The sequence below is a fragment of the Saccopteryx leptura genome, chromosome 7, assembly GCF_036850995.1.
Source record: "Saccopteryx leptura isolate mSacLep1 chromosome 7, mSacLep1_pri_phased_curated, whole genome shotgun sequence".
NCBI classification, from domain to species: Eukaryota; Metazoa; Chordata; class Mammalia; order Chiroptera; family Emballonuridae; genus Saccopteryx; species Saccopteryx leptura.
Window position 1 is genome coordinate 17291153 of NC_089509.1, and position 25232 is coordinate 17316384.

Here is a 25232-nt window from a genome sequence, read left to right on the forward strand (position 1 = left end):
TTCCAGAAGGATTTGACATCATCACCAGAAATTGCCGTTTTGAGTCACTGAGAGCTGATTCAAAGGTGTCAAGAGAGTGAATGAGATAGCTGTCAATAAGGACTTTCTGTTACTGTGATTACTGGGACCAGGGGTGTTGTAGGAAATAGTTGCTTGGTCCTACTCTTCCACCGTCTTTCCTCCTCAAGAAACTATCAAAATGCACAAGGGCAGCGCTGTAGATGGGGGTGAATCCACATGAGCTACAAGTAAATCTCTTGTAAAATTTAGAAATACTTTGTTCAAATCCCTTGCAGTAGATCATGACATGCCCCTAACGTGTTGCTGCACTAAAGTTCTCAGGACGGAGCAGGTCACAGCTCACAGCCCTGCCTGCCAGGGACTTCTCTGCTGTGGTCACTCACTGGCAGCTGTTGCCACATGACTAGCTTTCCCAACTCTTAGTGGCTTGAAATGGCAAGTTTTATTGGTGTTCACAGGACTGCAGGTCAGTTGGGTGGTTCTTCAGGTCTCAAATAGGTTTACTTACATGACCTGGGGGTCCGTCTACTTGTCTTAGGTGAGCTTTCTCGCATGTGTGGGGCCTTGGCCGGCTGAGTCTGGTCTCCAGTGGTGACATCTGGGCCCCCCTGCACGTGGTCTGCTCTCTCTCAGCAGGCTAGTCCAGTTATTTATGTGGGTCCCCGAGGTTACACAGGAGCATACAATGCATCCTGTTTGGGGCCCAGATTCAGAGCTGGTGTACGGTGACTTCTGCATTGTACCAGCCAGAGCAAGATGTGAGAGAGCAGAGGTCGGAGTTGCTGCAGTCTCATGGCAGGGCCTCGGACACAGGGACACAGGGAGACCGCTAAGCGGGGCCATTGATGTAGTCAGTTCACCACATCCACCATTGTATTTGTTCATTTCATAATCTTCCTGTGGTCTCTTAAGCAATCTTTAACTCTCTTGTTCTGTTCTTTATTAATTAGAAGTTAGGAAAGACTGTACCACTTACTGTGCATAGTGTGAGGAAGCCACCAAGAGAAGATGCCAGGCTTGCCAAAGGGGTAGGGGAGGCAGACCCGAAGGGGGCCAAGAATGAGCGAATTGGAGCAAACCCAGAGAAGTTTGTGTGCAGAGTGGGTGTGACACCAGAGGAAGGAGCAAACCATGTCTGTGGGTTGGATCGGAACTAGAAGAGGAACTAAGTCGCCCAGGACCTGGGAGCAGAAAATGGCTAGAGACCAGGGAGAGGAGGGAGGGTTCGGAAGGGGAAGGTCTGGAGGGGTAAAAGGACCACAGTGTTCGTTCTGGAATGCTCGGTTTACTGTAGCGATGGGAATGGTGGGTGATAAGGTTGGGAAAATGCTTGGATGGGGTGGGAAGCCTGCTGTGAGGGTTCAGGGTCTCAGACATTATTAATGGCCAAAGGGCCGCTGTTAGCAGATTTTTCTTTTTCTGTCACGTTTCAGTGACTCATGCACTTTAAATTACAATGTGATTACTGCACCCTGATGCCTATTTATTAGCAGAAGGAGGAAGACAGGGAAGTGTAGTTCTGTGGATTCCAAACAGTATGGAGGCACCCTGGAGTGCCACATGAACATCCCCAGGGTGCCACAGGATAGTATAAGATTTTTTGGGGGGAAAGACAGCTCTCTGCCACAGACAGCACTTACCTACTACTATTAGGTTGTCAGACCTAACTACAGTTGACCCTTAAAAAACACAGAGGTTGGAAAGGCATCAACCCCCTTATGTAGTCAAAAATTTGCATATAACTTTTGACTTTCCCAAACTCAACTACTAATAGCTACTACTGACTGAAAGTCTTTCTGATAACATAAACAATAGATTAACACATGTTTTGTATATTATATATATTACATACTGTATTCTTATAATACAGTAAGCTAAAAAAAAGAAAATGTTATTAAGATCACGAGGAAGAGGAAATGCATTTACAGTATTTGTTGAAAAAATTGCACATAAGTGGACCTACAAAGTTCAAACCTGTGTTGTTCAAGGGTCAATTGTACTTAGTAAGTGGAACTTGTATTCGTTGTTTCTTTTGGTGTATAAGTACCATGAAAAAAATTACCGAATCACTAACAATGCAGTAGTGGGCAAGTTTGAGTTTGGGAACCTCTGGTCAAGTTGTTGTGAGTACTGGGTTTGAATCCTGCCTCCTGTCTATTATTAGAGGTGTGACCTTGGGCAAGTGAGTTACTCCCTCTGACCTCCTCTGTGGGATGGAGATCCCTCCCTCCCTAGGGTTCTCGAGAGTGATAAATGAGTTTGTAGAAGGAGAGGGCTTTCAACAGAGCCTGGCACAGCATAAGCAAGCTCTAGTATGGGAAGCTCCTGTCTCACCATGGTTAATTTAGTAATGCCACCATCCCTGGCTGTTGCTAGGTCAGCTGTCTTTCTGCAACGAGCACAGAAGCACAGCACAGGCACCCCTGTCGGGGGAAGGAAGGCCTGCAGAAAAGTTCAGGAGCCTTGTAGTGGCAAACAGGACTTCACATTCTGCATGAAATCACAGGCTGGAATGGACACCACTGTACATCTTTATCCTCGTTCACAAAACCCTAGTTCCCACCAGCCTCTCATTTCAGAAAACTGAACTTTCCAAATGCAGCTCAGGTTTTAAAGTGATATGCTCAGCCACAGTAGTCCTTATTCTGTCTCTTTCCTGTGACCTACTCCCCAGTCCCCTGCCCCACCACCAAGTGAAATAAGCTGTCTCTGCAATAAATGGCTCAGAGGAAAGGAACAGAAGATGGTGACGTGGTGTCTCTGCCTTGTCGTTTCTGGCATTAATGGAAAGGAGCAGAACAGCCCGGTGGGGGCGGGGGTAAGGGAGCCGCTGCTCCTGCAACTGCCAGCAGAGCTCTGCACACAGCAGACGGGCTTTTGTTTATAATTATAAGCTGATTTGTGATGGCTTAGGCAGATCATTGTTCCCCATCTCCAGTTCTCCTTTTTTTGTTTTCTTAAGGGAGCATCAGATGGCACTGGGTTAGCTTCTCTGCTGTCCTCGGAGTGTGTGTGCGCGTGCTCACGTGTGGGTGTGTAATGCTCTTGGGTTTTGTGTTCTGGACCGGGGATCTGCCCCTTTCCCCCCAGCCCTCTCCTCTGGTGCAGTCTGTTGCTCCCCTTTTGTCCAGGAACTTTTTCCTTTCTTCATCGTCAAAACGTCACTCTGACTACTTCTCTCTCGGACTTGTCACCGGGAGTCAGCTGTGACCTCATTTCTCATTCTGATCGTGTTCTGGGTAGATTCTGCCAGATCTCTTTTACATCTGTTTTCCACCTCAGCGCTCCATTCTGTCAGCATGTTCAGCGAGCCCTTCCCAAGCTAATTTTTCCCCATTTGCTTTTTAATTAGTTTTCCTTTCCTGCTTCTTGCCTCCACCCCTTTGTCCTGCTGTCCTTCTGTGAATAACCAGTACCAGTCCCATGATTTCAAGCATGCTTTTAAGAAAGTGTGGGTTGGAGCCATGCAAATCAGTGATTGTTTCCAGGGTTGTGACTTTGTCTTGAAACTTTTCCGATTTATTCGTCATCTTGCTCTGTCATAAATAAGGCACACGACTATTTGCAGGTGATTGTGATATGTGGAAGTTTCCAGAAGAAGACTTGGTATCTTGTATAAAATATAGCATTTGTTGGAAAGGCTTTGTATTTTAATAATCAAGTACTCTGAGTAAGTGTTAACCCATGTCTTTAAAGTAAACCTTCTAAAAGACAGGGAGCGAGCTTCCTTTTCATAGACTCAGACACTGTCTATAAAACCCCTGAAATTTAACTAAACCTTTGGTGTCTATATTGTTTTGGGGTAAGAGTGTTCACAGCCTTTAGCAGGTTCCTATAGCTGTGTGTGGCCCCCAGGCATGGGGCCACCTGCCTGGCTTATTTAGAAAGCCCGAAGAGATTTGGAAGTAGAATGTGTGATCGGGAGGAAAGGACAGAGGCTGTGGGAACACACTCACACCGGTTTCTAGTAAGGATACAGCCCGTATGAGGTACCTGTAGGTGCACAGGTCCGAGTGTCCACAGCTCCCACATCTAAGCCAGGAGTGGAAATAAAGGAGCTTGAGATAGGTTTTGAGAGTCCCCCCCGCCCCGCCCCGTACTAATCCTTACCCCTTAGCGGTTGCGTGGAATAAAAGGGAGAGGAATTCCAACCCAAAGCACACCACACCAAATTCCGTCCTCCGACAGGTGAGCTCAGCTCCTTAAGCACTCTGTGTTGGCTGCAGGGAATAGAGGGGGTTATACGTCCCCCTGGGGCTCCTGGGTCCTTGCTACTCAAAGTGGGGCCCTCAACCTAGTGACATCGGTGACACCTTAGAGCTTATTAGAAATGCAAGACTCTTGGGGCTCACTGACTTAGCATCTACAACATAGCCTGACTCCCAGGTGATCCATAGGCAAGAACGATCCAGGAGCCAATTCGAGGCTCAGCCTGTTTCACAGGCGGCAGCTAAAGCTCTCACACTGTGTGTCACGGTCATGGCTTCAGTGCTTTACAGTAAATGCGGATTTCCTATTATTTTGGGAGTACATTCTATTTTTTTTTATTTATTTATTTTTTATTTTTTTTTATTTTTACAGAGACAGAGAGAGAGTCAGAGGGATAGACAGGGACAGACAGACAGGAATGGAGACAGATGAGAAGCATCAATCATTAGTTTTTCGTTGCGTGTTGCGACTTCTTAGTTGTTCATTGATTGCTTTCTCATATGTGCCTTGACTGCGGGCCTTCAGCAGACTGAGTAACCCCTTGCTGGAGCCAGCGACACTGGGTCCAAGCTGGTGAGTTTTTGCTCAAGCCAGATGAGCCCATGCTCAAGCTGGTGACCTCGGGGTCTCGAACCTGGGTCCTTCAACATCCCAGTACAACGCTCTACCCACTGCGCCACCGCCTGGTCAGGCGGGAGTACATTCTAATACAATGTGATTTAGAGGTGGGTCTCTATGCCTGTATGTGATTTGGTTTAATGCCTTTCTGTGAGTGTTCACAGGTAGATGTATATATAGATCAGAAAAATAATACTTGACTATCTGCTTGAGTCTGGACATGGCAAAATACCACCCTGCCTACCATTTGCAATCATCATAGAAAGCATGGGGGAAGTCAAGCAGTGAGACACTGTTATTTTTGAGAAGTCTGGTCCGGGGAGATGAACATATAAAAGGGTAATTCATCTCACACTATATCTTGTGATAGCCTAAGAGACCAGAGGAAAGAGTGGGCGGTTCTTATCCTCCTGCTGGGGTATCACTAACATCAGTTTATATTGATAGGCGGACAACCCAATGTGGTAAAGACATTTTTAGAGCTTTACCAGACTTCTGACCTCTTCAGGGAGCTGCCCTGATTCCTCCTTAGACTGAATGGATAGCACCTTTTATGTTTTCAAGTAAGTAGCTTATAGTGTCATTTGTTTAGTGACCCGCTCGCTGGTGTATAGCCAGCTAGAGTGTTGGCTGTGGAGTGCTTGTTCTGCGGCTCTGCCCTGTGGCTAAGAATCCCTGCTTCCCATTAAGTGGAATGACTTCCTGCTGTGACTTTTTTTTTAATTTTTTTATTTTTTTGTTTTGCTGCTGTGACTTTTGATCCTGGTGATCTCTGACGGAAGGCAGGTTATGTTAAATTTATTGCTTTTCCTTCAGGATTGCCTAGCTGAAGCATGGTCACTAATCGCTGTAGCAGAATGAACCCCATTTGAAGATTTAGGTGGATTTCGGCTCTCTTGAAAGATTCTTAAGAGTTTTGCAGAAGAAAGAAGCAGTGACCTTGTAGTATTTGTACTGTTTACAGGTGTGGAACAAAAACTGTCTGGGAAACTAGAGTGTTTGCAATGAGCCTGTTTCCTTTTATTTTTATTTTTTTTAACTAGAAGCTCTTTTGCTATACTTTGACTTCTGCTTCCACACTCCTTTGCTTTGGAGTCCAGTAGACTTGGAATCAAATCTAATCACCTACTAGCGGGGTAAGCTTTACAAGTGCAGCTCACTAATTCTCTGAATCATGTGTGTGAAGTGGGGAGCAGATATTTCAAAACGCAATGACATGAGTGCCCAGAGGGTCCAGCAGAATTCATGTTGTTGTTTTGATATTGAGCATCTGACATCTAGCAGGCACAGTGGCTGGGAACTATGTACTGTGCCCTATCCTGAAATGTGCTTGCGAATAAAAACATCAGACAAGACCTGTCCTCGTTGGAGCTGATAGGCTTTTAATGTATGACTAAATTAAAATGCTAGCATTCCGTGGGAAATTGAAGAGCTGTGCAGATCCTCCATTCCTGCCAGGATCCCCTCACGGAGTAGGGTGCGGTGTTACCAGATAGTCCTTGTTTTTCACAAGAAACTAGCAGCTCAGGTTTTTATGTCAAGTCTTCCTGTTTTTCAAATGTAGGTAACTAACTAAAAAAAAAAAGGAAATCTTCCTGACCTGCTTATGACTACCAATAATGATTATCAACAAATGTAATTTTGACGGGCTGCCCTCTCTGGCCCATCCCTTCACCACAGAGCAGCCCGCAACCATCCACCTGCCTTCTCTCCCCTGCAGGAAACAGCTATGGGCTGGGCGTCCCGACCTGGCCTCCTCTCTCCTCCTTGTGAATTTTGCCGCAACAGTGAGAAACTTAACCATGGAGTGGCCACTTGTCCTGAAATAAAAACAATTAAAAGGTCCATCCTAGATTGAGCTCTAGGTATAGTCTTCTTATTACTCCATTCTTATTGTTGCTTCAGCTAGAACCTAAAAATGGAGCTCTGAAAGAGTCGGTTTTAGGGACTAGCTGTTCTTGGCAGGGCCTGTGTTTATATCCTGGGTTTTGCATTTACGAGCGCTTAAGTTCTGAGCCACAAATTTTGATTAAAATAAACAAACAAAAAATAGTACCTCTCCAAAACCATTGGCACCGACCTCTTTGTTAGTAGGGCTTTTTCACAGCTGGTCTTCGGGAATGGCTGACCTCTATAATGCATATGCACTTCCCACTGAGTTGTACTGTATGGTTGGGCACTCAGGGTGAACTTGGCAGGGAAGGCTTCCTCAAGAAGAAAAGGTTCTTGGTTTCCTGTAGGATCCTCTTGAACTGTCACTTTCTTCAGCCTTTCCCGTGGCCTCAGACTGTTCTGGCTCATGATGGGTGGGAACTGTTACTCTCCAGCCACTGCCGTGTGCTTTGAAGTGGCAGTGGCTCATGGTAATGGGTTGTCTTGTCAATGGCTGTGGAATGTGACAGGTAAAAGCGAGCCATGTTTGGGCCTTGGCTGGGTGGCTTAATGAATAGTGTCGACCCCGCACATCGCATATCGAGGGTTCATGAGTTAAACTTTGGTCAGGGCACATATGAGAAACAATCACTGAGTACAGAACTAAATGGAACAACTATGTGAAATAAGGAGTTGATGTTTCTTTCTGCCTCTCTCTCTCCTTCTCCCTCTGACCCCCTCCCTCTCTTCTCTCACCACTATTCCCTCCTCTCTTTCCAGTCAATGGGAAAAAAAAATGAGCCACATTTCTTTCATCTAGAGTAGGGCCCAAGTGTCCAGCTTTTTACTCACATGCCAGCCACTAGAGAGACAAAACACAGTCTGGTGTAAAGGCTCAAGGCAGGGAAGAACTGATCCAGAAAATGCCAGGCTCAGGGCAGTGATTCCGAGTGAGAATATCAGCACCAAATTGGAAGGCCTTACACAGAAGGAATAATTAGAATGGCAAGAACTTAGTGTGGGACCCATCACAGCAACATCACCTGTTGTTACAACATAGGTCTGTTTGTGATGGGAGTGTGAGTGTGTATGTGTAAGGTGCCCAGTCATCCTCCTTTAGGGAGGACAGTCCTTCTTTTATAAGTTCCGTCCTTCCTTGAAAAGTGTCCTCCTATATGTCCTCCTTTTTGATACTGGAAAACTAATCTGTAAATGTCCGTATTCGATCGATGCAGAGTCAATCCATTGCATGTGATGTGACATATTTGTATTTGACATGATGATTCATCAAGGATCAGTACAGTGTGGCGAGACGCAATTATGAGACGCATGCGCTTCTCACGGGAGACCTTGAGAGAGCGTGCGATATACCCAGTGCACAAAGGCTTTGTGTACTTCTTACTGAAAACATGACACGGCACATATGACACTGTTGACTCACGATTATTTCTTTCTCAGTGAATATTCAATTGTATACAGGTAAGCACAATTCACATTTTATTAATTCCTTATCTATTTAATAACCAAATACGTTTAATTTTATTTACAAGTATTTTCCCAAAATTCGAGTTTTAAAGTGGATATCTAATCTCAAACCATATCTATTAATAATACAACTTGATTAAATAGTTGCATAAAACAGAAGTTTTTTTAATTATAAAATGATAAATACACCCGAATATCACTGGTTTTGTTTGATATTTAGTTTTGTTTATTTAGCTTCCGGAAAATTCACATACTATGATGTAACGTTTTCAGTTCCTAATGTGCTTGCATCGTTCATGTAGCTCTATATTTTATTTTTAATTTTAAATTTCATTTAAGGGATGGAAAAGTCAAAAGAGAAAAAATGCCATTTCAACAATAAATTGAAAAAGGAATTTCCATTCCTCATTTCAAAGAAAGATACGATTGTTTTCTGCAATATTTGCTGTGGAGAATTTTGTATTGCATTGGGGGCAGAGCAGCGATAATGAAACACTTGACCATCAACAAACATAAGCAATCATTAGATGATTCAGCTTCCAGTTGTAAAGTAACAAGTTGTTTTAAAACTTCAAATTATTCTGAAGATGAAAAACAGTTGGCTGCAATGGAGGGAACATTTGCATTTTATACCATAATTCACAATCAAAATTTTCGTAGTATGGATTGTACAACTAAATTATTGAAAAAGTTTCACAATGCAAAATTTTCATGTGCCAGGACAAAATGCGAGGCTATTTTGAAATCAGTATTTAAAAATTACTGTGACAAAATACATACAGAGGACTTGGAAACTGCAGCATTTGCAATGATTTTATCTGATGCATCAAATCATAACAAAATTAAATTTTATCCAATAATAGTAAGAGATTTTAATGTTACCAAGGGCATTCAAGTAAAAATTTTAAATTTAGAATCCATTGAGAGCAAAATTTCTGAAATTTTGTCAAACCATCTATCTATACAGAGTAATAAATGAAAACAATTTGAAATCCAAAGTTGTTGCACTAACAGCTGACAATACAAATACTAATTTAGGTACGAAGATGCAAAGGGGTGAATAATGTGTATGTAAAATTACAAGAGTTACTCCAAAAGAAAATACTAGGAATAGGTGTAATGCACATATTTTGTCAAATGCAGTCAACACAGTGTCATGTGCCATGCCAATTGATGTAGAAGTAATAATAACTACAATTTATTTGCATTTTAGCCATTTTACCATTCATGTTGCTACTTTAAAATAATTTTGTGAAAAAACAAACATTGAATACAAAAAACTTTTAGGATATTCAAAAGGTAAATGGCTTGCTCTAACACTTGCTATAGAGCGTGTTCTACAATTATTTGAGCTTCTCCGTTCATAAGTTTAGACAAATGTCCTAAAATTCTGGAATCATTTTTCAATAATAAAATATTTGAGATATTGATATATTTTGTATATAATCAAGCATCTATTTTTCACAAAACTATTCAAAAGATTGAAGGTGAACACATTTTAGCTACAGAAGTCAGTCTTATTTTGAATGACTTTATCCTTCAATATAAATCTTGTTTTGAAGAAAAATTTCTTCCTTTAATTATAAAAAGAAAATTGTCAGACTTAGAGGAATCAAATCCGGGCATAACAAAAGTTTATCAAAGAAGTGCAGAATTTTTACCAGACATGTTTTCAATATATTGAAGAATGGTCTGAAACAAACATCACAGGAAATAACAGTTTTCAATGGTGTTTTTTTACTTCATCGTAAGTATATTGGACAGATATTGAATCTTGTCTTGAGTTTTTATCTAAAGAAATGCCAGACATCAAAATAGACGACAATTGTCTCTTTGAAGAAATTAGAAGACTGAATGTATATTTAAATTCTGAAAAATTAATAAAATGGGAAAATGAACATGTCAAAATTGATAAAAGATGGGTGGAAATATTCAGCCATTTCAAAAATGAACATATTCCATGTGAAAATTTATTTATTCTTGTTCAATTGACATTGTGCTGCCCTGAAACTAATGCAGCAGTTGAAAGAGTTTTTTCAATTGCTAATGATTTTTGGACACGTGAGAAATCGAGAGTGAATGTTGATACTCTAGCTGTGGCACTTGTCCTAAAATTCAATATGAAGGATATTTCTTGTTCAGATATTTCCAATATATTGTTACAAGATGATAGATACATTGACAGAAAATATTCATTCAATGGAAAAGTACTCATTTAGGTAATATTATCTAAGTGAGTACTTTTTTCTTCCAATTATTATTAAAAATTAATAGGCATGTAAGCATAATTACAATATAAAATATTACAAATGTTTTTATTATGCATTTATCATATTAAATGTATTATTGTTGCAATGAATAAAATGTTTTTTTATTTACGATATTGTTTTCTTCAATTTATCTTTGTCCTCCTTTTCATTGTAAAAAAGTTGGTCACCTTAGTATGTGTGTGTTTTAGGAGATCAGGAAAAGAAGGGAGTGAAGTGGAAAGTAAGAAGAGTGTTCTCTGAAGGGAAAGTAAAGAATTCACAGGAAAGTTGAAAGGAATTAATGGCATTATAGATGTATAAACACCCAGGGTCAACCTATGGGAAATTATAGAGTAAGAAAAGCTCCATTTAGAATTCTTTTTTCACTTTAAATATTTTTTTATTTTTTCAATTACAGTTGACAGAAGATATTAGTAGTATCAGTTGTACAACCCAGTGATTACACATTATATAACTTCCTAAGTTATCACCCTGATAAATCTAGTATCTGATACTGTACATAGATTTTACAATATATTGACTATATCCCCTATGCTGTACTTTATTTACATCCCTATGGCTATTCTGTAACTACCAATTTGTAATTTGTACTTCTTAATCCCTTCAGCCTTTTAACCCATTCCCCCCCCCAATCTTAAAGAACACCCTTTAACAGTTTGTATAATACTGGGTTGGTGCTGATGAGCTCCTTTAGCTTTTTCTTGTCTGGGAAACTACCTGTCCTTTGATTCTAAATGCTAGGTAGAGTAAGCTTGGTTGTAGGTCCTTGTATTTTATCACTTTGGGTATTTCTTTCCAGTCCCTTCTGGCCTCAAAGTTTCTATTGAGAAATCAGCTGACAGTCTTAGGGGAGCTCCCTGGAAGATAACTGACTGCTTTTCTCTTGCTGCTTTAAGATTCTCTCTTTGTCTTTAACCTTTGGCATTTAAATTATGACACCTGACCAGGCAGTGGTGCAGTGGGTAGAGCGTCGGACTAGGATACAGAGCACCCAGGTTCGAGACCCCGAGGTTGCCAGCTTGAGCGCGGGCTCATCTGGTTTGACCAAAGCTCACCAGCTTGGACCCAAGGTCGCTGGCTTGAGCAAGGTGTTACTCAGTCTGCTGAAGGCCCACGGTCAAGGCACATATGAGAAAGCAATCAATGAACAACTAAGGTGTAGCAACGAAAAACTAATGATTGATGCTTCTCATCTCTCTGTTCCTGTCTGTTTGTCCCTATCTATCCCTCTCTCTGACTCTCTCTCTGTCTCTGTTAAAAAAAAATTACGATCTTTCGTGGTGTGGGCCTCTTTGGGTTCATTGTGTTTGGGACTCTTTTGTCTTGTTAGCACTTTTTGGACTTGCATGCCTATTTCCTTCACCAGCTTCGGGAAGTTTTCTGTCATTATTTTTTCACATTGGTTTTCAATTCCTTGCTGTCTCTCTCTTCTTTCTGGGACCCCCATGATGTGAATGTTAGTATGCTTGAAATTGTCCCAGAGGCTCCTTATACTGCCCTCATTTTTTAACTTCTTTTTACTTTCTGGTGTTCTGATTGGGTGTTTTCTGCTTCTCTATCTTAAAATCTCTGCTTTGATCCTCTGCTTCATCTGCTCCACTGTAGATTTCCTGTAATATATTCTTCATTTTGACTGGTTCTTGTTTGTGTTTCCTAGTTCCATTTTTATGTCTTTTATCGCTTTGTTGATGTTCTCACTAAGTTCATGTACCCTTCCTTAAGTTTATGGAGCATCCTTACAACTGGTGTTTTGAACTCTGCTTCTGGTAGGTTGCTTGTTTCTGTTTTGTTTGGTTCTTTTTGTGGAAATATTTTTCTGTTCTCTAATTTGGGACATGTGGCTTTGTCCCCTCATTTTGACTGTCTCCCTGTGCTTGTTTCTGTGTATCAGGTGAAGCTTCTGCGTCTCCCAGGCTTGGTAGAACTGCCTATGTAGTAGGTGTTTTGTAGGTTTCAATGGTGCAGCCTTCTCCCTCACCCAAGCTGGTATTCCAGGTGCACCCCCACAAGCCTCCCATCTACACCCTCCTGTTACAGCTGAGCCTTCACTGATGACGGCACATCAGTGGGAGGGATTTACCCTCGTGGAGGTTCAGCTGTGTATGGCCCACCCGTGGAGCAGGATCTAGCAGGGTGGGGCTCTCATGCCCACTGAGTTCACCCTTGAGTGTGTGCTTGTGGAGTTGGCTCTGGGGTCTCCTGGAAGCTGCAAGCCAAGGTCAGCTACCACCTGTGTCCTGCTTTGGGCCACTTGGCACGAGCTATGGTGTGATCTACAGATTGCTGCTACTTTTGCTGGGTTTAGAGTGCCCAGGGGAGGCCAAGCTGTGAACCAAGGCTGGCTGCTACTAGTACCAAGTTTGAGACCACTTAGAGGTACAGGGCATGCTGAGGTCAGATTCTGCTGGTTTGAGAGATTTTAGGAAAGTCTGAAGCATGAGCCAAGACAGGTCATTCATATGGAAAAGCCACTAGAAACAGCTTGGGTGGGCCTGTAAGTTGAGTGGGGCAGAATTTGAGGGAGTCACCAAGGCAGGGCAAACAGTGTGAGCCAGATTGATAGAGGCTCAGATATGGTACCTGCCAGCTGGCTCTATGGAGGGAGGACTCAGAAAAGGAACAATGGCCGCTGCTAGTACTTCTGTCTGGGAGAAAGCTGCCCCTCCAGCTCTTGTCGTGAAGCCAGACAATTCAGCTCCTCCCTGTATGTCGCTGGTGCATTTCCAGCTGCTGCCCTGTGCTAGAGCTCAGAGCAAGTGAGTCCGAGTAAGTCTGGGTGTGGGTCCTTTAAGAGAAATGTCTCCAGCTCTCCTTTTCTCTCAGTCACAGTCCTTGCTGGGCTTTACAGCCAGAATCTGTGGGGACTTCTGTTTCTGGGACTGGGGGTAGTGGTGTGGGGCTGGAACCCCGTGTTTCTCAGGGGGGACCACCACAGCCGAGCTGTCCCTCCCAATTATTATTGGCCACACATGGGCCATCCTGTTCTGCCTCTCTGCTCTTTTCTCCAGTCTTGCCCTGACTTCTTCATATCCTTAGTTGTAGGACTTCTGTTCAGCTAGATTTCAGGTTGTTCAGCTAGATTTCAGGTGGTTCTGAATGATGGCTGTTCTGCAGTTTAGTTGTAATGTCGATGTGGGAGGATTTGCGTACTGCATTTACCTATATTACCATCTTGACCAGAACCCATGATTTTCACTTTTGGTGAAAGTTGCTCAAGTTCTCCAGCCCTGGGGGTACACAGGTGTCTTTCCCCAGATATGTATCTGAAATTTTCCAAATGCATTTGACTATATCACACGTGTCATTTTTTAAATTTATGGCCTCTCAATTCCAAATATGTCCCTTTTGCCTGCTTTTTGAAACTGATCTGGCCCTATTTCCTTTGCAGAGGCTCAGTATGAGGCTCTGTCGGTAGCGGGCAATGGAGAGATACTGCAGGAGGAGACAGCGCTCCTGGTTCTGCACGTGCTCTGGGAGGGTTCTTTCAGACTGTGTGTCTTCTCTGGTTTCCTTTTCATCTGGGGTGTGGCAGCCAAGAGCACCCCTGGTCAGCAGCTTTCCCTGGCATCCTAGACGACACACTTCCGGCAAATTTAGCCAGCTGGCACTACACAGTGACTTCTGTGCCATCTAGTGAGTTATAGCTATGCCTCTCCAACACAATCAGGATCTCCGCCCTTGGAGTGGGTACTTTTCCTTGGGTGCTCTATCTCCACCCCCGGAGTAGTGGCTCCGCCTTATAGCTAATCTTCCTGTATTTTAGAGTTCCTCATGTTACTTCTTACTAGTCAATCTCTTGTTCTGCCAGTCCCTAGTTGTAGCTAAGAATTAAGCTTTTCTTGTTCAAATTACTGTGTGATTTTCATTTCCTGATTGACCTTAAAGTATTGTCAAGAAAAATTTTGAAAGCCTCTGAAATAGGTAAAAAAAAAGATTACTTAGTATGGAGTGCACACCCGTCTGGGTTATCTGTGCCTTTTGTTTTCTTTGAAGTGTTTTATAGTCTGGCAAATTATAGAAAAATGATAGTGGTGGAAATGAATCTCTTTTATAGATATGCAAGTTAATATTGCCCATTGCAGGTACTATTGATTTCTCTCAAGAAAATAATTTTCTGTTACTACATTTATTTCAGCATTACTGATTGCCTATATATATGTGTGTGTTCTTTGTACTTTTTAATCTGTAATATACTTTTGGTTCCCATTTTAATTAATGAGCTGAAAAGCTTTGATATCTGTTCATTTTATATTTGTAAGAGTCATGGTTTTAGCTTTAAAAAATTGTAAAAATATACTTTTAAGGAGCTATGAGATAATGCCTACTTAGATTTAAAAATAACAGAAAATGGTGATATGAATTGCTAGAAAAATGATTTATATGCATTTTCATACTTTATAACCAGATAGAAATAGAAAAATAAAACCATTTATAAAGAACAAATAATTAACATATTACTCTTATGTTTTGAAAATAGAAGATAAGATTCATAACATACCCATAGAAAGGGAGAAAATAATTGTAAATCATATACCTGATTTGGACTTATATTTGGAATATACTGAAAACTCTTATGACTTAGTAATAAAAGGACAAATAACCCAATTTTAGAATGTGCAAAGAATCTGAATAGATGATTCCCCCAAAAGAAACCCACATAGCCAATAAGCACATGAAAAGATTTTCACCATCCTTACTCATCAGAGAAATGCAAATTGAAACCACAGTGAGATTCCACTTCACACCTACTAGGATGACTGTAATAAAAAAAAGTCAGTTAATGGCTAGTGCTGGCAAAGATGTGGAGAAATTAGAATCTTCATACATTGCTGGTTGGAATGCAAAATGGTACAGCCACTGTAGAAAACATTTTAACAGTTTTTCAAAATGTTAAAAAAACATAGCATTATTGTGACCCAGCAATTCCACTTTTAGGCATAGACCCAAGAGAAATAAAAACATGTCCACACAAAAAGTTCGATGTGATTGTTTATATAGCAACTTTAATCATAATACCCATCAGTTGACGAATAGATAAAATTTGATCTATCTATAAGGTAGAATTACTTAACCATAAACAGAATTAAGTTTCGATTTGTGCTGCAACAAGAATGAACCTTGAACACATTGTGCTAAGTGAAAGAAGCTTGTCACAAAAGACCACTTAGTACATGATTCTATTTGTAGGAAACATCCAAAGTAGGAACATCTATGGAGACAAAGTAGATTGGTGATGGCTGAGGGCTGGGGCAAAAGTGGAGGATTGGGAGGTGATAGCTAAAGGGTACAGGGTTCCTTTTGGGCATGATGAAATGTCCTAAAGTTAATTGTTGTGGTAGTTGTGCAACTCTGAATATAGTAAAAACTGTTGAATTGTATACTTTGTGTGGGTGAATTGTATGGTATGTGAATTATATCTCAATAAAGCTGTTACCTGAAACCTAACCTAGACAAATAATCATCAAATAAAGCATATTTCTCTGTGGTGGGTGGTGAATGCTGACTGCGCATGAATGCAACTGTCCACGTGTCAGGAGGTCTTTGTATGCTTTCTTTTCTGATGTCTTCTCATATGGAACTTTTAAATTTGCAGCATCATTTCTTTAAGGGAGATTAATAGCAAAGTGAAATGAGCAGCTGCGTCGTTTTTGATGCATGTTCCTCAGTTCCCCACCCTCACCCCATCGTGGGAAGCAGTTTGGAGAAGTGATGCTTTCTCTGAACCTTTATTACTCCTGTTTTTCTATCAATACTTAGGTGTCTAAACTTTTTTTTTAAGTAAGAGGAGGGGAGAGAGAGATTCTCCTGCACACACCCCAACCAGGATCCAACTGGCAACCCCCATCTGGGGCCAATGTTTGAATCAATTGAGCTATTCTCAGTGCTTGAGGCCAATGCTCCAACTAATTGAGCCACTGGCTGTGACAGGGGAAGAGAGAGAGAAAAGAGGGAGAGGAAGGGGAAGATAAGGAGGTGGTTGCTTCTCTTATGTGTCCTGACTGGAGATTGAACCTGAGATGTCCACATGCCAGGTTGAACTCTAGCCATTGAGCCAACTGTTATTTCATAGCTTTCTCTCTCAGAATTTCTTTTTCTTAATTTTTTTCTTCTTTTTCAAGTGAGAGGATAGGAGATAGAGAGACAGATTCCCGCATGCGTCCTGCCTGGGATCCACCCAGCAACCCCTGTGTGGGCTGATGTTCTGCCCCTCTGAGCCCATGCTTGCAACTGAGCTATTTTAGTGCCTGAGGTGGAGGCTCCAGGGAGCTGTCCTCAGCACCTGGGGCTGATGCACTTGAACCAGTCTAGCCATGGCTGCAGGAGGAGAGAGAGAGAGAAGAGAGAGAAGGGAGAGGAGTGGAGAAGCAATGGTCGCTTCTCCTGTGTGCCCTGCCTGGGAATCAAACTCAGGACTTTCACATGCTGGGCTGACTCTACCACTGAGTCACTGGCCAGGGCTCTCTTTCTCAGGATCTTATGATAGTGACTGTCAAAGGAATCTGTGAATTTGTAAATTAACTAAGTTACAAATGACACAGAGCCAAAATAATGTCTAGGCTTTGGATTAACAGAAATAATTCATAAGAAACCTAGTGGGATTGAACAATGGACCCAAAGTAATGATATAAAATACAGTATATTGGAAATATATAGGAAGTCTTGCACCTAGGTTCAAAATGATTGATTAGATCAACCCAAAATGGTGAACACCTATCCCAATGGCAGTTCCAGTGATAAATAAAATTGTAGTGACTCTAAATGGGGTATGGTGGGGGAAAGGCCTAATAAAAGCCAAAGATTTCTGTGGCTTCCAGAAAACTCTTAGTTCTGCTCATACCCCAGGGGAGCCACTTACTAACTGAATAGCCAGGACAGGTTACTTAAACTGGCTGCATCTCAGTTACTCCTGTGTACAATGGGGTTAACAGTCTTTACCTTATCAATGGTGATGATCAGCCAGACCAAGCGGTGGCACAGTGGATAGAGCGTCAGACTGGGACGCGGAGGATCTAGGTTCCAGACCCTGAGGTCGCCAGCTTGAGCGCAGGCTCATCTGGTTTGAGCAAGGCTCATCAGCTTGAGCCCAAGGTCGCTGGCTCGAGCAAGGGGTTACTCTGTCTGCTGTTGTGCCCCCCCTCCCCCGTCAAGGCACATATGAGAGGCAATCAATGAACAACTAAAGTGCCAAAAAACTGATGCTTCTCATCTCTCTCCCTTCCTGTCTGTCTGTTCCTATCTGTCCCTCTCTCTGACTCCATCTCTGTCAAAAATAAATAAATAAATAGTGATGATCAGCCAGGTTAATACTTACAAAGCCTTAAAGCTGTACTTGGCACACAGTAGGCACTCTGGTATTGATGCAGATCATAGAAAACAGTTATAGAAGTAGGGCGTCTGGAATAAGGATAATGATAATACCAGTGTTTGGAAGAATCAGGTCCTATTAGGAATGCTGGGATCTGGTTAATAGAATCATCAACTTAAGGGGACTGCAGGTAGAGGGTGGCTGATGGGGGAGGTGCCAAGAGATGTGAATGCAGTTTCAGCTAATAATTATTGAGTATCTTTTGTGAGACAATTTCTGTGTTAGATGTGGTGGGAATAAAAAACTTTGCATCACGTGTATAATGTGGAATAAACTAGGGCTCTCCCGAAGGAGGTTAGTACAGATAATAAGAAGGGTTTTGTGCTTTACTGGTATCTCTCCATGTTGAGTTCCTCATCTGTTAAATATTCCTCAATGTCGGGATATTATATTGGCTGTGAGGATTAATTTAAGATTTATGTAAAGCACCTTGGTGGTGCTTAGCAAGCACTCAAGAAATAGTACTTATTATATAATATAACAATATCAGTGGAATAAGAGAAATAGTAAAAATAACTATGGAGCAGGCATTTAATAAAAGTCATAAAAGAGATAGAGGGTGCTCTGGGATTTGGAGAAGGGAGGGCTCTTATGTGTTTGGGCCTGACAGGGCAGTGTTTCATCTGAGAATGGCCTTTGAGGGAGTGAAGATGGGGGTGTGGTTTGGAGGACCCAGTGAGGAGGCTAATTTCTGAGAATCAGTAATACTGTAGAAGGAATTCCTTTAGGTTTAGAGAAGGTAATAGGAGTCAACTATTTTTTAGGTTTCTTCTAACTTTTATGTTTTTGGTCATTTATTCTAGGAATGTTTCTTTGGTGTAAGGCAGGGGTAGTCAACCTTTTTATACTTACCGCCCACTTTTGTATCTCTGTTAGTAGTAATATTTTCTAACTCCCCACTGGTTCCACAATGGTGATTTATAAAGTAGGGAATTAACTTTATATAATTTATAAAGCAGAGTTACAGCAAGTTAAAGCATATAATAATAATTACTTACCAAGTACTTTATGTCGGATTTTTGCTAAGTTTGGCAGAATAAATCTTTATAAAACAACTTACTCTAGTTAAATCTATCTTTTTATTTATACTTTGGTTGCTCCGCTACCGCCCACCATGAAAGCTGGAACGCCCACTAGTGGGCGGTAGGGACCAGGTTGACTACCACTGGTGTAAGGGGTTCCTGAAATTTTAATTGTCTACAACAAAGAAATGCATTTCTCAGTGAAACTTGAAGAGCTGTGGCACTCCACTCAGGAAATGTTTGAACAGGGGCTCTCTTCCTACTCCCCAACAACCTGTACTCCTACAAATAAAAAAGATGAGAACATTTATATTAGGATGTTCAATTTTGAAAAAAAAAATTAAGTCAGATTTCCTGTAGCACTTATTATTATTGCTATTATTATTTTTAATAAGTGCTATAATTCAGGAACCCTGTGAGGGATATGTCAGTTGGGTGGACCTTTTCCAAGTCGCTGTATACGGGGTCAAATGACTAGGTCTGAAGATGACCTGACCAGAGTCACCCTACTCACCCTGAAGTAAGTTGTTCGTCTCCCGGTGCTTCATGCCCAGTTAGATGAGGAGGAGGAGATTTTCCCTGTAGAGGAAGAAATCCGTTTTGTCAGCAGTATATAATATAGCATCGTTGTCCTGGATACCCTTTAAGCAGCCTTCTTCATCTTCCCTCACAGACCAGCTCCTCCATTTTCTTGTCTTGGTGAGTCACATACAGTGTTTCCTCAGCTGCCCAGACTGGAGGTCCAGTGATCATGAGAGACTCCTTCTCCCTGATTTCCTCCACTTAGTCATTGTTCACTGTTGACTGATTTGACCTCTTAAATGTTTCTGGCTCCTGGCCTCTCCCTGCCGTGACTGCCACTACCCTGCTGAGAGCTTTATCTGACTCATTGCTCACCCAGCGCTGCACAAACCGGTCTGCCTCACTGATCCGTTGCCTTCTGGACTCCCGGGCTGCAGCCGTGTCCTCTTCAGGCCCTCTCCATAGCAGCCAGCACCACATGTGGCAGTCTTTCCATTTTGGGGTAGTGGTTCTCATTGAACAGGGAAGGTTTCCCATAATCTGTTGACCCTTTTCAAATTATGTAGGTGTGGGTTCCATCCTCATCACATAAGTAAAATGTAGGCATGAAGGAAGGGATTTGTGTTTCTCTATCATAAAAAATATGCCCAAATAGAGATACCCAGTAAGTAATACTTTAGAAAAAACAGCTTTTTATTTCAGGAAGTTGCAAAAATGAGTGCAAAAAGGCCCACAAATCCAGCTTCCCTAAATAGTGTCACCTTACGTGCTCTGGTACTATATCAAAACCAGGCAATTAACAATGATACATGACTGTTATGTAAACTACATACCTAAGTAATGTTTGTGAATGCCCGTTCTCTAGCCAGGTTAGAATGTTGCATGTTCTGTTACATAACACAGTCAGGTTATCTCCTGACATCATTGGGACACATTTTATTTTGGGAATGGAGCGGGCATTCTTGATTATGGGAGTGGTGGTGATGTTTGCTGTTATGTGACTGTGTGTAAGCTTTTGATAGCTATCACTTGTTTACTCTTGCAAAGTGGATTATAGCTCAAAGAGCTTGCCAAGAATAGATTTAAGCAATATAATTCTGTCTAGTGACCTAAGGTCATAACTTTCTTACATATAAAGTTCGAACCACCATAACAGGCTTTATGCTGGCAGAATAGCACAGACATTTATTCTTCTTGAATCTAAGATAGTTAATTTTAAATTATGTCAGTGTGAACCGTTTCCCGGGCATGTGTAAATCTTGCTTTGTTTAGCTCATAAAACATAAGGGCACAGGGCTTGTTCTGTTGTTGTGTTTGGGTCATAATTCTGAAATATAGCCTCTACTAGGGAATGGCTTCATGCAGTGATCATCAAGTAGTTTTGCTCTGAGAGATGGAATATTATGCTGGGTTAGAATGAATTCAGGGGAACGGATTTCAGACTTTCAGGTGCTAACCTGGAGACTTTCTTTGAAGTAGCGATCTTTACCAGTACTCGGAATCGGGCTCAGGGACTGAGCTCTGCTTGGCTTCCTCATCAAAACTGATAGACAAGACAGAAAATTTCTTTTGTACTTATCAGTTGCCGTGACATTTTGCTGACGCTTGTCTCCATTTCCTGTGTTTCAGACAGATTTGCTTTTACGTCTTTTGAGAGAGAGACTGAAGAGCACTAAGAAAACCACTGTTGCTTCAGAATAAAGCTAGGTGAGAGAAGGCCAGCCGTATGGTTAAAATCGGGCGGTGGGGTGAGGTCTGCCACCTGACACACAGAGGCCTCCGGGGCTCCTTAGAGGAGTCCTGGGAGGATGGGTTCACTCGCATCAAGGGTCAGGCACCAAGCTAGGCCTTCTGTGCATTAAAACCTGGCGGGAAAACATTTTAGATGAGAAACCGGGATCTCCATTTCTGTCCTTTCCAAAGGGGAGCACAGGCCCAATTCATGTCAGTGCTGAGATCTAATTCCCAAGCCTTCCCGCCACACCAGCCTGCCTCTCCACCCACGCAATACCCCGGGTTCAGCTCTGACCCTCTTGAGTAACTCCAGAGCAGGCTTCTGGAGGGGACTGTGAAGGCAGACGTGTTCGCCGCTGAAAAACTGCCTTCTGAGGTGTGTCTCCGAGCAGAGGCTTCAGAACACCCTGGGCAGCGTGTCCCTTGATGATGGGTGATAATCTCATTAGAGTAGGAGCAAGACTTTATGGCCCAAGGAGAGAAGGAAGGAGCAGGCTGAAAGTTACTCATCTGCTTCACTTCTTTGTGTTTCTCATACTTTTTGTTAGCAACGGGGTGAGGCAGTTCCTGGGGGCTGGAAGGGAGGGTTGGGTGCGTGGTAAGACCTTTAGAGAGATTCTCAGAGCAGCAATGCCTGCGTTTTCCAAGGATAACACCAGCAGGCATCATTCTTGATCAAGGGGCTATCAGGACTTTTCCAAACAAATATTAAGTACTCAATTTGCAGAAATACTTGAATCATTTCCTTCAAGGATTTGGAAATTCAGTGGGGAATAAAGTGTGATGCTAACGTATGTAGGTATCAAGAATTACCAGATGATGGCAGTTCGTGCGCAAGGGACAGCAGTGTGGCTCTGTCCTTCATCTGGGGCCACCAGCCGTTCTGCTGTGCCTGGGACTGGAGCATTTCCCAGGAAAGGAGACTTGCTGTGCTGACACCAGGACTAAGTTGCTTGCTCTGACTTTAACAGTCTCTGTGGCCCTATGCAGGTCACTTAGGCTTGCTGGATCCTGGGGCCCTCATCTCTCTCTCTTTCTAGATGACTTAAATTCCCTTCCAGTGTTTTGAGGTTGGCAGTTAGGTGTGACTAATTCACAAGGTTTTATTGGGCAGAGCATGTGGCCTGGGAGCTAGTGCTCTGATGCTTTTGATAAGATGGTCAGAAATTGGTGTTTGAGAACAATACAGAGTGCTGTTCAGAAAGTTAAGAATGATCAGGCAAATAGGACACAGTAACAGATAACTAACAATAAAGTAGACTGAGCAGGTGAGCAAGATTGCAAACTCCTTTGAACTTGTCCCACCCAGAATTTTTTTTTAATCTTAATTAGTGCATTTACAAATACAGAGACTTGACCCTAAACTCTGGATGGCTGGCCTCCCTGGAAAGGTCAAAAGGTCTGGCCACCCCAGGCCGTCTTGCCTCAAGTTGTCTGGTAGCTGGGACTGCAAAGTGTGTGCCTCAACAGCCCCCACCCCCATCTCTGACTTGCCCATCCTTTTCTCCTTGCTGCCTTTTATTATCTGCCTGGTAAAGCTGACACTTTCAAGAGTTCTTAATCCTGGCTGCACCTTAGAATATTTGAGAGTGCTTGAAATTACTTTGGTTTCTTGGCCTGGGAGGGTTGAATGGAATCATAGTCTTGGGGAGGGTGTTGGGTTGACATTTGTACTTAGAAACCTTCCCAGGTGATTCTGATGCCCAGCAAGGGTTGAGAACCAGCCTGTAGCTTGGTCCTGGGGTGGGTTTTGGTAGAGAGAGCCACTGGGGAGCAGAGGACACCAGGAGACGGTTTACCTGAGCCCATTGATCAGGACAGGCACAAAGTGAATTGAAGATTAACTGAACTCACTGGAAAAGGAACTATTGAAAAGCAAATATCCTAATGGCATATTCATGGCACATTTTGCTAAGGTATTAATAAACTACCCCTCAGGTCCTGCTATACTGCTGTGGGCATTTAAATCATTAAAATAACATCATAGGTTTTTGTATGGAGTGATTATAAAAGTATTTTTAATGGGCTTATAAATCTAGTGGTCACGAGAGGCAAGTAACATGAATTTAGCGTATTTGAGTCACAGGATAACATGGAGAGAGCACAGTTTTATATAATGGCTTTACTCATCTATAATTCTCTCACTGTAAATCAATTTCCATCATCTCTTGCCCACTCCCGCCACCCATCCCGCCAGGATCACATTTAAGGCTATGAGTGTGGTCATCCTGAATTATTAAAAAATTCAAATAGCTGGTTAATAAAAAACCTCATTTGAAACTTAAAACGGAAGAGGCTTGGACACCACCTGTTTCTGCTGCTTCATTTTAAAGGCAGACAAAACTAAGGTTGTGGGAAGTTAAGTGGTAAATTCGACGCTCTGCCCCTAGTCCTGGGACTCTGCATTGTGGTCCCCTCCCTCCAGCCTAGAGCAGAGACACTGGGTATCTCTAATGTGGTGTACTTTGCTTTAAGATTGCAGCTTGCAGTCAGTCACTTTAGGAACTCAGTGTCTCTCCTGGGACCTGGCATTTGTTGCAGCTCAAAAAATAGAGATGGCCTGACCTGTGGTAGCGCAGTAGATAAAGTGCTGACCTGGAACGCTTAGGTCACCCATTCAAATCCCGGGCTTGCCCAGTCAAGGCTCATACAGGAAGCAACTACTACGAGTTGATGCTTCCTGCTTCTCTCCTCTCTCTCTCCCCATTCTCCCCTCTCTCTAAAATCTATAAATAAAATCTTAAAAAAGAAATGGGGGAGAAATAATGAAAGAAAAAAGACCCATTTCAAGTCACAGGGTCTCTATTCCAGCATTGAGTCTTTGGGATGCACTGTGACATGCTTGTCCTTATGCTAAATGGCCCAAAACTATTATCCTTTTTTGTAGTTTGTGTGTGTGTATATGTGTGTGCTGTCATCTTTACTAGGAAGCCATTCTACTTCTAAAATTTCTAATCTATTACTATTAGAGTAGAACCAAAGTTTACCAAGAGAAACTAAATAACCCTCAGTAGTGCCCTCGAGTTAGCAGTTCGGCATCTATCTTTACGGGCAGGGACATCTCCTGAAACTCTGGTATTTTCTCCACAGTGTACAGGACCATGGAGAGCACATAGCCAGCCCTTTCCCTGAATGTTGTCTGATGGAGTCTCAACTGAGGTTGGCCTCTTACCGACCTTTCATCTAGTTTTTGTCCTATGGAAGATACTCTAAAATGGCACTCTGAGATCACTTGGATAGAATTTCAGGAGAAAAAATACCACGATGGACATCTCTTTCTAAACTGGTGATTTGTCAATAATCTCTGATTTTTCTCAGGATAACTTCCGTGGTTTAAGACGTCTGTGCGCTACCCTCTTGCCGTGTACCTGGCTGCATAGCTGTAATAGCACAATTATTCTGCTCGCTGCTTACGTTGTACTTGTGCTGCCTCAGGTTTTTTAACTCAAGCCCTCACCATGAGGCTCCACACTCAGTCCATTCTGGGTTCTACTCCACGCCATGGGGGCCAGCACACCTCCCAGTAGAGATGCTGGCTAGGCTGGGCGAGGATATGAGCAGGTGTTTGAGGGATCACCTAGGAAGTTGTTTCCTTCTAAAATCCCCAGATTTTAGAATGATGAAAGCAGAATTTGGGGAAAGGGATGAGGAAGGTCTCTGAATTTTAAAAAACTTCTAGGTGATTATTATATAATTCTTTGGTTCCTTATTTGAAATAACTGGCTTACCAGGTTTCCTCAGTGAAAGCCTAACATTCTGTAGAATGCAGCTCATGTTCTTAGGTGCTGATAATTATATGCCCAGTGGATTGATTTAATCCTCTCCTTTTTTCAAACTTGATCCACTTACTCGTTTCACATGTTTGGAGCTAGGTGTGAGCTCCCTGATAGAGGTGGGTGCATCTTAGTGGCTAAGAAGTCAGATGGCCAGTTTCTAACACTTCTACTGCCTGGTAGTGGTGTGACCTTGAACAGATTGCTTAGTATTTCATGCCTCAGTTTCCCCCTCCAAACGGGACAGTCAGAGCACCTACCTCATTGGCTGAGAGGATGTGTGTTAAGGTGAGAATTGTCAGTTTGTACTGTGGTGATAATTAGGACAGTCCTCCCATCA

The 25232-nt window shown here is 42.3% G+C and overlaps 1 protein-coding gene across 8 annotated transcripts in view; it reads left to right on the forward strand.

Annotated features, from left to right (window-relative positions):
* MGAT5 (alpha-1,6-mannosylglycoprotein 6-beta-N-acetylglucosaminyltransferase) overlaps nucleotides 1-25232 on the forward strand; it is a 374609-nt gene that overhangs the window by 105902 nt on the left and 243475 nt on the right. Inside the window, exon 1 of one of the 8 annotated variants that reach the window (XM_066346317.1) lies at nucleotides 21072-21092. The exons of the other annotated variants lie outside the window; for them this stretch is intronic. The gene's annotated coding sequence lies outside the window, so the exon portion shown is untranslated. Of the gene's footprint in view, nucleotides 1-21071; nucleotides 21093-25232 lie in introns of those variants that run through there. 8 annotated transcript variants of the gene reach the window in all.